We start from the raw sequence: 10610 nt of genomic DNA, 5'->3' as shown, positions 1-10610 counted from the left end.
CAACTAATACAGCCTGGAACACCATAGTGTGATGGTGTGTCCGAACATCATAACTGCACCCTATTGGATATGATGCATACCATGATGTCTCTTATCGAATTACCATGATAGTTTATGGGTTAGGCATTAGAGACAACCACATTCACTTTAAATAGGGCACCACGTAATTCCGATGAGATGACACCGTATGAACTATGGTTTAGAGAAACCTAAGTTGTCATTTCTTAAAAGTTTGGGGCTGTGACGCTTATGTGAAAAAGTTCCAGGCTGATAAGCTCGAACCCAAAGCGGATAAATGCATCTTCATAGGACACCCAAAACAGTTGGGTATACCTCCTGTCTCAGATCCAAAAGCAATAGGGATTGTTTCTCGAATCGGGTCCTTTCTCGAGGAAAAGTTTCTCTCGAAAGAATTGAGTGGGAGGAAGATAGAACTTGATAAGGTTGTTGAACCTTTACTTCAACCAGAGAGTAGCGCAGCACAGGAAAAATGTTTCTGTGGCACCTGCCTCAGTTGAAGAGAAAGCTAATGATGATGATCATGGAGCTTCAGATCAAGTTACTATCGAACCTCATGGGTTGACAAGGGTGTGTACAACTTCTAGGTGGTAACCCTGTCTTGGAAGTCATGTTGCTAGACAACAATGAACCTACGAGCTATGGAGAAGCGATGGTGGGCCTGGATTCCAAAATGGCTCGAGGCCATATAATCCGAGAAAGGATCCATATATGAAAACAAAGTGTAGACTTTGGAAGAACTACTTGATGGTCGTAAGGCTGTTAGGTACATATGGATTTTAGAAGGAAGACGGACAATGATGGTAAGTATCACCATTAAGGAAGCTCGACTTGTCGTTAAGATGTTTTCCGACAAGTTCAAGGAGTTGACTACGATGAGACTTTCTCACTCGTAGCGATGCTAAGAGTCTGTTGGAATTATATTAGCGATTATTGCATTATTTATGAAATCTTGCAGATAGGATGTCAAAACATTGTTTCCTCGACGATTTTCTTGAGGAAAGGTTGTATGTGATACAACCAGAAGGTTTTGTCAATCCTGAAAGATGCTAACAAATATGCAAAGCTCCAGCAATCCTTCTAAGGACTGGAGTAAGCATCTCGGAGTTGGAATGTATGCTTTGATGAGATGATCAAAGATTTTGGGTGTATACAAAGTTTATGAGAAACTTGTATTTCCAAAGAAGTGAGTGGGAGCACTATAGAATTTCTGATGAGTATATGTTGTTGACATATTGTTGATCAAAAATGATGTAGAATTTCTGGAAAGCATATAGGGTTATTTGGAAAGTGTTTTTCAATGGAAAGCCTGGATTAAGCTACTTGAACATTGAGCATCAAGATCTATAAGGATAGATCAAAACGCTTAATGGTACTTTCAAATGAGCACATACCTTGACATGATCTTGAAGGTGTTCAAGATGGATCAGCCAAAGAAGGAGTTCTTGCCTGAGTTGTAAGGTATGAAGTTAAGACTTAAAGCTCGACCACGGCAGAAGAAAGAGGAAGGACGAAGGTCGCCCCCTATGCTTTTGTCATAGGCTCTATACGGTATGCCATGCTGAGTACCGCACCTGATGTGTGCCTTGCCACATGTCTGGCAAGAGGGTACAAAGGTGATCTAGGAGTAGATCACCAGATAGCGGTCAAAATTATCCTTAGAGGAATAAGGATATGTTTCTCAGTTATGGAGGTGATAAAGAGTTCGACGTAAAGAGTTACGTCGATGCAAGCTTAACACCTATCCGGATAGCTCTGAGTAGAGATACCGGATACATATAATGGAGCAACAATTTAGAATAGCTCCAAGTAGAACAGTTATTTGAAATGGCTCCAAATGTAGCGTAGTAGTTGCATCTACAAGATGACATAAAAATTTGCGAAGTACATACGGATCTGAATGTTGCAGACCCGTTGACTGAAACCTCTCTCACAAGCATAACATGATCAAACCCAGAACTCTTTGGGTGTTAGTCACATGGGGATGTGACCTTGAGTGTTAATCACATATCGATGTGAATTGGATTATTGACTCTAGTGCAAGTCGGAGACTGTTGGAAATATGCCCTAGAGGCAATAATAAATTGGTTATTATTATATTTCCTTGTTCATGATAATCGTTTATTATCCATGCTAGAATTGTATTGATAGGAAACTCAGATACATGTGTGGATACATAGACAACACCATGTCCCTAGTAAGCCTCTAGTTGACTAGCTCGTTGATCAATAGATGGTTACGGTTTCCAGACCATGGACATTGGATGTCGTTGATAACGGGATCACATCATTAGGAGAATGATGTGATGGACAAGACCCAATCCTAAGCCTAGCACAAAGAACGTGTAGTTCGTATGCTAAAGTTTTTCTAATGTCAAGTATCATTTCCTTAGACCATGAGATTGTGCAACTCCCGAATACCGTAGGAATACTTTGGGTGTGCCAAACGTCACAACGTAACTGGGTGGCTATAAAGGTACACTACAGGTATCTCCGAAAGTGTCTGTTGGGTTGGCACGAATCGAGACTGGGATTTGTCACTCCGTGTAAACGGAGAGGTATCTCTGGGCCCACTCGGTAGGACATCATCATAATGTGCACAATGTGACCAAGGAGTTGATCACGGGATGATGTGTTACAGAACGAGTAAAGAGACTTGCCGGTAACGAGATTGAACAAGGTATCGGGATACCGACGATCGAATCTCGGGCAAGTATCGTACCACTAGACAAAGGGAATTGTATACGGGATTGATTGAATCCTCGACATCGTGGTTCATCCGATGAGATCATCATGGAACATGTGGGAGCCAACATGGGTATCCAGATCCCGCTGTTGGTTATTGGCCGGAGAGTTATCTCGGCCATGTCTGCATGACTCCCGAACCCGTAGGGTCTACACACTTAAGGTTCGATGATGCTAGGGTTATAGGGAATAGATATACGTGGCTACCGAATGTTGTTCGGAGTCCCGAATGAGATCCCGGATGTCACGAGGAGTTCCGGAATGGTCCGGAGGTAAAGATTAATATATAGGAAGTATGGTTTTGGCCACCGGAAGTGTTCCGGGCATCACCGGTAGTGTACCGGGACCACCGGAGGGGTTCGGGGGTCCACCAGGTGGGGCCACCAGCCCCGGAGGCCTACATGGGACAATAGTGGGAAGGGACCAGCCCCTAAGTGGACTGGGGCGCCTCCCCACCAAGGCCCATGCGCCTAAGGGGAAGAGGGGGCAAACCCTAAGGGCAGATGGGCCTTAAGGCCCATGCCTGGTGCGCCTCCCTCTCCCCCTCCCCTTGTGGCTGCCACCCTAGATGGGATCTAGGGCTGCCGCACCCCTTGGGGTGGGAACCCTAGGTGGGGGCGCAGCCCTCCCTCTCCCCCTATATATAGTGGAGGCAAAGGGGCATCCCAACACGCGATTCAATCTCCCTCTTGGCGCAGCCCTACCCCTCTCCCTCCTCGTCTCTCGTAGTGCTTGGCGAAGCCCTGCTGGAGTCCCACGCTCCTCCACCACCACCACGCCGTCGTGCTGCTGCTGGATGGAGTCTTCCCCAACCTTTCCCGTCACCGGCTGTACGTGTGTTGAACACGGAGGTGCCGTCCGTTCGGCACTAGGATCATCAGTGATTTGGATCACGACGAGTATGACTCCATCAACCCCGTTCACTTGAACGCTTCCGCTTAGCGATCTACAAGGGTATGTAGATGCACTCTCCTTCCCTCGTTGCTAGATTACTCCATAGATTGATCTTGGTGATGCGTAGAAAATTTTGAATTTCTGCTACGTTCCCCAACAGTAGTCTATTTTGATGATATACTGATTTATAGCAGATCTTTGGAGGAACATTTGGAACATTTACGTGGGCTGTTTTTATTGCTCTACGTGATGCACGTTTGTGTGGCAACCTTGGGAAGTGCACCTTTTGCACCGATCGAGTATATTTTATTGACTATGTTGTTACTCCACAGGAAATTGAAGTTGATAAAGTCAAGATTGAAGCTATTGAGAGTTGGCCGAAGCCCAAAATGGTCACACAAGTGAGGAGTTTTCTTGGCCTCGCTGGATTCTATAGGTGTTTTATGAGAGATTTCAGCACCATTGATGCACCTCTCAATGAGCTTACAAATAAGGACGCGCCTTTTGTTTGGGGTACCGCACAGGAAGAAGCCTTCACAGTATTGAAAAATAAGTTGACAGATGCTTCTTTAATCCAACTTCTTGATTTTAATAAGACTTTTGAGCTTGAATGTGATGCTAGTGGAATTGGATTAGGAGGTGTGTTATTACAAGATGGCAAACCTGTTGCATACTTTTCTGAAAAATTGAGTGGGCCTATTTGAATTATTCTACTTATGATAAATAATTATATGCTCTTGTTCGGACTTTAGAAACATGACAACATTATTTATGGCCCAAAGAATTTGTTATACATTCTGATCATGAATCTTTGAAACATATTAAAAGTCATGCTAAACTGAATTGTAGACATGCTAAATGGGTTGAATTCATTGAGACTTTCCCTTATGTCATTAAACACAAGAAGGGTAAACAAAATGTTATTGCTGATGCATTGTCTCATCGCAATACTATGCTTTCACAACTTGACTTCAAAATATTTGGTTTGGAGACCATCAAAGATCAATATGTGCATGATGCTGATTTTAAAGATGTAATGCAGAATTGTAAAGAAGGAAGAACGTGGAACAAGTTCGTCGTTAATGATGAATTTGTGTTCCGTGTTAACAAGCTATGCATTCTAGCTACTTTCGTTCATCTTTTGTTGCTGCAGGAGGCGCATGGAGGAGGATTATTGGGACACTTTGGCGTGAAGAAGACGTAGGACATACTTGCTACACATTTCTTTTGGTCAAAGATGAGACGGGATGTTGAGCGTTTTGTCGCTCGCTGCACTACATGTCAAAAAAACTAAGTCACAACTCAATCCTCATGATTTATATATGCCTTTGCCCGTACCTAGTGTTCCTTGGGAGGATATACCTATTGAATTTGTTTTAGGTTTACCTCGAACAAAGAAGGAGAGGGATATCATATTTGTTGTCATGGATAGATTCTCGAAAATGGCACACTTTATACCATGTCATAAAAGCGATGATGTTGTTAATGTTGCTGATTTGTTCTTTCGTGAAATTATTCGCTTGCATGGTGTGCCAAATACTGAAGGAAATATGCCCTAGAGGCAATAATAAAGTTTTTTTATATTTCCTTATATCATGATAAATGTTTATTATTCATGCTAGAATTGTATTAACCGGAAACTTAGTACATGTGTGAATAAATAGATAAAACAGAGTGTCCCTAGTATGCCTCTACTTGACTAGCTCGTTAATCAAAGATGGTTATGTTTCCTGACCATAGACATGTGTTATCATTTGATGAACGGGATCACATCATTAGAGAATGATGTGATGGACAAGACCCATCCATTAGCTTAGCATAATGATTGTTTAGTTTTATTGCTATTGCTTTCATCATGACTTATACATGTTCCTCTGACTATGAGATTATGCAACTCCCGAATGCCGGAGGAACACCTTGTGTGCTATCAAATGCCACAACGTAACTGGGTGATTATAAAGATGCCCTACAGATGTCTCCGAAGGTGTTTGTTGGGTTGGCATAGATCGAGATTATGATTTGTCACTCCGTGTATCGGAGAGGTATCTGATACCTCTTGAGCATGCGTTCGTTTCCCTTGAAGAGGAAAGATTGATGCAGCAAAGTAGCGTAAGTATTTTCCTCAATTTTTGAGAACCTAGGTATCAATCTAGTAGGAGACTACACACAAATAGCCTAGTACCTGCACAAACAAATAAGAACCTTTCAACCAACGCGATAAAGGGGTTGTCAATCCCTTCACGGCTACTTGCAAAAGTGAGATCTGATAGAGATAATAAGATAAATATTTTTGGTATTTTTGTTGTATAGATTGGAAAATAAAGATTGCAACATAAATAGTAAACTAGAATTGCAGATTGGAAACTTATATGATATGAAGTAGACCCGGGGGCCATAGGTTTCACTAGTGGCTTCTCTCAAGATAGCATATATTACCGTGGGTGAACAAATTACTACTGAGCAATTGATAGAAAAGTGCATAGTTATGAGAATATCTAGGCATGATCATGAATATAGGCATCACGTCCGTGTCAAGTAGACCAAAATGATTCTGCATCTACTACTATTACTCCACACATCGACTGCTATCCAGCATGCATCTAGAGTATTAAGTTCATAAGAACAGAGTAACACATTAGGCTAGATGACATGATGTAGAGGGATAAATTCAATCAATATGATATAAACCCCATCTTTTTATCCTCGATGGAAACAATACAATACGTGCCTTGCTGCCCTCTGCTGTCACTGGGAAAGGACACCGCAAGATTGAACCCAAAGCTAAGCACTTCTCCATTGCAAGAAAGATCAATCTAGTAGGCCAAACCAAACTGATAATTCGAAGAGACTTGCAAAGATATCAAATCATGCATAAAAGAATTTAGAGAAGAATCAAATATTGTTCATAGATAATCTTGATCATAAACCCACAATTCATCGGATCTCGACAAACACACCGCAAAAGAATTACATCGAATAGATCTCCAAGAACATCGAGGAGAACTTTGTATTGAGATCCAAAGAGAGAGAAGAAGCCATCTAGCTAATAACTATGGACCCGAAGGTCTGTGGTAAACTACTCACACATCATCGGAGAGGCTATGGTGTTGATGTAGAAGCCCTCCGTGATCGAATCCCCCTCCGGCAGATCGCCGGAAAAGGCCCCAGACGGGATCTCACGAGTACAGAAGGTTGCGGTGGTGGAAAAGGTGTTTCGTGGCTCTCGTGGATGTTTTCAGGGTATAAGATTATATATAGGCGAAAGAAGTAGGTCGGTGGAGGTACGAGGGGCCCATGAGGGTGGGGGGCGCCTACCCCCCTGGGCGCGCCGCCCTACCTCGTGGCCGCCTCATTGCTTCCTTGACCTCCATTCCAAGTCTCCTGGATTGCGTTTGTTCGAAAAAAAAAGATCCTCGTGAAGGTTTCATTCCGTTTGGATTCCGTTTGATATTCCTTTTGTATGAAACACTGAAATAGGCAAAAACATCAACTGGCACTGGGCCTCCGGTTAGTAGGTTAGTCCCAAAAATAATATAAAAGTTCATATTAAAGCCCATTAAACATCCAAAACAGATAATATAATAGCATGGAACAATAGAAAGTTATAGATATGTTGGAGACGTGTCAGCATCCCCAAGCTTAATTCCTGCTCGTCCTCGAGTAGGTAAATGATAAAAATAGAATTTTTGATGTGGAATGCTACCTAACATAATTTTCAATGTAATTTCCTTTATTGTGGCATGAATATTCAGATCTGAAAGATTCAAAACAAAAGTTTAATATTGACATAAAAACAATAATACTTCAAGCATACTAACTAAGCAATCATGTCTTCTCAAAATAACATGGCCAAAGAAAGTTATCCCTACAAAATCATATAGTCTGGCTATGCTCTACTTCATCACACAAAATATTAAATCTTGCACAACCACGATGACAAGCCAAGCAATTGTTTCATACTTTTGATGTTCTCAAACTTTTTCAACTTTCACGCAATACATGAGCGTGAGCCATGGACATAGCACTATGGTGGAATAGAATGGTGGTTGTGGAGAAGACAAAAAGGAGCAGATAGTCTCACATCAACTAGGCGTATCAACGGGCTATGGAGATGCCCATCAATAGATATCAATGTGAGTGAGTAGGGATTGCCATGCAACGGATGCACTAGAGATATATGTGTATGAAAGCTCAACAAAAGAAACTAAGTGGGTGTGCATCCAACTTGCTTGCTCACGAAGACCGAGGGCAATTTTGAGGAAGCCCATCATTGGAATATACAAGCCAAGTTCTATAATGAAGAATTCCCACTAGTATATGAAAGTGACAAATTAAGAGACCCTCTATCATGAAGATCATGGTGCTACTTTGAAGCACAAGTGTGGTAAAAGGATAGTAACATTGTCCCTTCTCTCTTTTTTTATTTTTATTTGGGACTTTCTCTATTTATTTGGCCTCTTTTTTTCTTTTTCTTTTTTGTCCGGAGTCTCATCCCAACTTGTTGGGGAATCATAGTCTCCATCATCCTTTCCTCACATGAGACAATGCTCTAATAATGATGATCATCACACTTTTATTTACTTACAACTCGATACTTAGAACAAGATACGACTCTATGTGAATGCCTCCGGCGGTGTACCGGGATGTGTAATGAATCAAGAGTGACATGTATGAAAAAAATTATGAACGGTGGCTTTGCCACAAATACAATGTCAACTACATGATCATGCAAGGTAATATGACAATGATGGAGCGTGTAATAATAAACGGAACGGTGGAAAGTTGCATGGCAATATATCTCAGAATGGCTATGAAAATACCATAATAGGTAGGTATGGGGCTATTTTGAGGAAGGTATATGGTGGGTGTATGATACCGGCGAAAGGTGCGCGGTATTAGAGAGGCTAGCAATGGTGGAAGGATGAGAGTGCGTATAATCCATGGACTCAACATTAGTCATAAAGAACTCACATACTTATTGCAAAAATCTATTAGTTATCGAAACAAAGTACTACACGCATTCTCCTAGGGGGATAGATTGGTAGGAAAAGACCATCGCTCGTCCCCGACTACCACTCATAAGGAAGACAATCAATAAATAAATCATGCTCCGACTTCATCACATAACGGTTCACCATACGTGCATGCTACGTGAATCACAAACTTTAACACAAGTATCTCTCAAATCCACAACTAATCAACTAGCATGACTCTAATATCACCATCTTCATATCTCAAAACAATCATAATGAATCAAACTTCTCATAGTATTCAATGCACTTTATACGAAAGTTTTTATTATACCCATCTTGGATGCCCATCATATTAGGACTAATTATATAACCAAAGCAAATTTTCATGCCATTCTAAAGGAATCTCAAAATAATATAAGTGAAGCATGAGAGATCAATGATTTCTATAAAATAAAACCACCAACATGCTCTAAGAAGATATAAGTAAAGCACTAGAGCAAAATTATCTAGCTCAAAAGATAGAAGTGAAGTACATAGAGTATTCTAATAAATTCCGAATCATGTGTGTCTCTCCCAAAAGGTGTGTATAGAAGGGATGATTGTGGTAAACTAAAATCAAATACTTAAATCATACAAGACGCTCCAAGAAAAACACATATCATGCGGTGAATAAAAATATAGCCTCAAGTAAAGTTACCGATAGACGAAGACGAAAGAGGGGATGCCTTCCGGGGCATCCCCATGCTTAGGCTTTCAGTTGTCCTTGAATTTTACCTTGGGGTGCCTTGGGCATCCCCAAGCTTAGGCTCTTGCCACTCCTTGTTCCAAAATCCATCAAATCTTTACCCAAAAACTTGAAAACTTCACAACAGAAAACTCAACAGAAAATCTCATGAGCTCCGTTAGTATAAGAAAACAAACCACCACTTTAAGGTACTATAATGAACTCATTCTTTATTTCTGTTGGTGTTAAACCTACTGTATTCCAATTTCTCTATGGTTCATACCCCCCGATACTAGTCATAGATTCATCAAAATAAGCAAACAACACACGAAAAACAGAAACTGTCGAAAACAGAACAGTCTGTAGCAATCTGGATAGTTCGAATACTTCGGCTACTCCAAAAATTCTGAAAAATTAGGATAACCAGGAAAATTCGTATAATGATCTACTGCAGTTGGACTCAGTATTTTATCGCTCTTTGGTAAAAGATGAGAATTATTTTCGTGGGCGCATACTTTCTGTTTTTATCAGCAAGATCAAACAACAATCACCCAAGAAAGTCCTAAAGGCTTTACTTGGCACAAACACTAATCAAAACATAATAAACACAATAATAACATAGGATAGATGATTTATTTATTACTAAATAGGAACAAAAAGCAAGGAACAAAAATAAAATTGGGTTGCCTCCCAACAAGCGCTATCGTTTAACGCCCCTAGCTAGGCATAGAAACAAAAATAGATCTAGGTATTGTCATCTTTGGTATGCAATCCATAAGTAGACCTCATAATAGATTCATAAGATAATTTAATTTTCTTCCTAGGAAAGTGTTCCATGCCTTTCCTTAATGAAAATTGGAATCTAATATTTCCTTCTTTCATATCAATAATTGCACCAATCGTTCTAAGGAAAGGTCTACCAAGAATAATATGACATGGAGGATTGCAATCTATATCAAGAACAATGAAATCTATGGGCACATAATTCCTATTTGCAACAATAAGAACATCATTAATTCTTCCCATAGGTTTCTTAATGGTGGAATCCGTAAGATGCAAATTTAAAGAACACTCATCAAATTCATGGAAACCTAACACATCACACAAAGTTTTTGGAATCGTGGAAACACTAGCACCCAAATCACATAAGGCATAGCATTCATGATCTTTAATATTAATTTTAATAGGAGGTTCCCACTCATCATAAAGTTTTCTAGGGATAGAAACTTCTAGATTAAGCTTTTCTTCATAAGATTG

The sequence above is a fragment of the Triticum urartu genome, chromosome 1A (genome assembly GCF_056163025.1).
Source record: "Triticum urartu cultivar PI428250 chromosome 1A, HENAU_Tu73, whole genome shotgun sequence".
NCBI classification, from domain to species: Eukaryota; Viridiplantae; Streptophyta; class Magnoliopsida; order Poales; family Poaceae; genus Triticum; species Triticum urartu.
The sequence above is the reverse complement of the archived record's forward strand: the minus strand, read 5'-3'. Positions refer to the sequence as shown.